Source organism: Myotis brandtii, unplaced genomic scaffold (assembly GCF_000412655.1).
Source record: "Myotis brandtii unplaced genomic scaffold, ASM41265v1 scaffold119, whole genome shotgun sequence".
Taxonomy (NCBI): Eukaryota; Metazoa; Chordata; class Mammalia; order Chiroptera; family Vespertilionidae; genus Myotis; species Myotis brandtii.
The window spans coordinates 1,108,057-1,110,466 of NW_005354132.1; positions in this window are offsets into that span (position 1 = coordinate 1,108,057).

The following is a 2,410-nucleotide window of genomic DNA, read 5'->3' on the forward strand; positions in this document are numbered from 1 at the left end:
GGGGGGGGGGGGGGGGGGGCTGGGAAGGAGTTGTTCAAGGCCAGCAGGGACTGATCAATCAGGACATCATCTCAGCAGCTCCAAGGGACCGAGGGAGGTGGAGTAGGGGCCTGTGGCGGAGAGGAGGGAAGGTCCCTTGGGATAATACAGAGGGCGGTTTCGTACACTGGAGCCCCCAGGGAAAAGGCCCCTCCCCAGCTTCTGTCTCCTGCCCTGCTCCCAGGGAGCCTGCCTATGTCCATAGCTGCCACAGCCCTTGGGTCCTCATCCTGGTCGGAGGAAAGAGACTTTCTGGAGCACTTCTGGGGGTTCGGTGACCCTAGCACCTCCCTGGGCCTCCTCACCCAGCTTCTTCATCTCCCCAGCAGTGAAAGGGCAACCCCACTGTCTGCTGGAGATGGAAGAAAACGTGCTCTGCAGGCTAAGCACGGATGGGTTCACACACCTGGATCAGCTCTGCACCCCACCATCGTCTCTGCTCCCTGGCTAAGTGCTGTGTTGGGAAAATAAAGTCACGCTGCAGCCCACACTCCCGCCAGCCCCTGGGGTGTCTATGCCTCTGCCCCTTGACAATGATTACACGGCTGGTGGAGCAGAGCCGGCTCAGCTGCAGCTAACTCTCCACTTGGCCCTGCCTCTCCTCCGGGAGGGCTCAGTCTCTAACACGGGCTGGGAGAACCTCCGGACCACCAGCCCCATCGCCTCAGAACCCCAGCTGGTCAGCTCATTAGTCTGGGCTAATGGGCCCCGGGGCCTGGGGCAGTGAGGGGCAGTGAGTGGGCTGTCCACGTAAGCAAGCCCTGCCTTTGGCCAGCCTGGGCTAAGTTTATGTCCCTCTGCCTTGGCTAGGAGGCAGTGACCTCGGGCAGCCAGGGCTGGCCACACTCACCGTAGACACAGAGGAGCTGGCTGGGTCCTGAGAGCAGGCCTCTGGCCCTCCCGCCCAGGCCAGGGCTGGGCTCTGTGCACACAGAAGGGTCCCAGCGGCGGTGCCGGTCATCAAAGCATGGGCCCTCCATCAAGGGCCTTTGCCAAGACGGGGGTGGCTGGAGAGGGGACTTTTGGCAGAAGAGAGAGGAACAAGACTCATGAGTGAATCTGAAACAGTTTGCTGAGCAGCCCAAAAATCAAGAGAAGGAGGGAGAAGGATGCCTGTGTGGACAGAGCTTATTCACCGTCTGCCCAGACTTGGGCGGTAGGGCTATCAGAAGACAGACACGCTGCCACGTGGCGCTCAGGGAGACCTGCCGCAGCAGCTTCTAAACCCGGCACACCAGAGCCACTGGAGCTTATCCCTAACTGGTAACTGGGAAAATGCTTAAGGAAAGGCGACATAATAGTTTAGTTCAACATCAACATACCCCTCTCCTACGTTCAACAGTTGTTAACACTTCACTATATTTCTTTTATACACACACACACACACACACACACACACACACACACACGTACACTGGTTGCAAGCATCATCACACAATGCTTCCGAATCCTTCTGCCTGCACCTCCTAAGAATAAAGGCATTTTCTTCCATATTCACAATATCATGTTCACCCTCAAAAAATAATTTGCTATTATTTTAGCCCACACAATTTTTTGAAAAGAAAAGAAAAAAATACAGATTCCTGGACCCAGCGATTTGGGAAGACAGAAACCAGCAGCCAGGAATCTATATTTTAAGTGTTTCCAGTGGCTCTCACGTATCCAGCCCCCGCACTGATTTGGGGCAACCGGAAGGACAAGACAGGGTCAAGTCACTGCTTAGCAGCTAGGGCTGAGGAGAAGGCACCTCTGTGGTTCTCAGGAGGGGGACAGGCAGCCTGGGCTGCAGACCCCACGACTGACCCAGGGGAGGCGCTGTGGGGAGGGGAGAGGGGGCAGAACAGACTCCCCCGTGGGGAATGCACCAGAATCCCAGGCCAAAGGCCTCTTCTCTCCAGACTTTGGCTCCTCTGCAACAACCCACCAGGGAGAACAGGCTTTTGCTAAATCTGCCCAGACACCACCCACAATTCCAGGGTCCTGGGACAACTGTAGGGACCCTGGGCACAGCTAGTCTGTAGCAGAAGGTCTGTCACCCAAGGTCCAGGCCACCTCCTTTCACTGCCCAGGAAAACATTTTTTCTCCTTGGCTCCTGCCCCCACCTCTGGCAGCACCCGGGCTCCCAGCAGGAGTGGAGAGCTACTCAGAGCAGGAAATGCAACCAGAACTCTTGAAGCCATTACTCCTGGCTCCGAAGGCGCTGCCTGTCTTGCCTCTTGACCCGAACAACCTTGACTGCTCGAAACTAGCTCTCTGCTCCCCAATCTGACAGCCTGACAGATGGCACAATTAAGTCTCCCAATCCCTCTCCTCTGTCACACACACACACACACACACACACACACACACTCACACACACTCACACATACA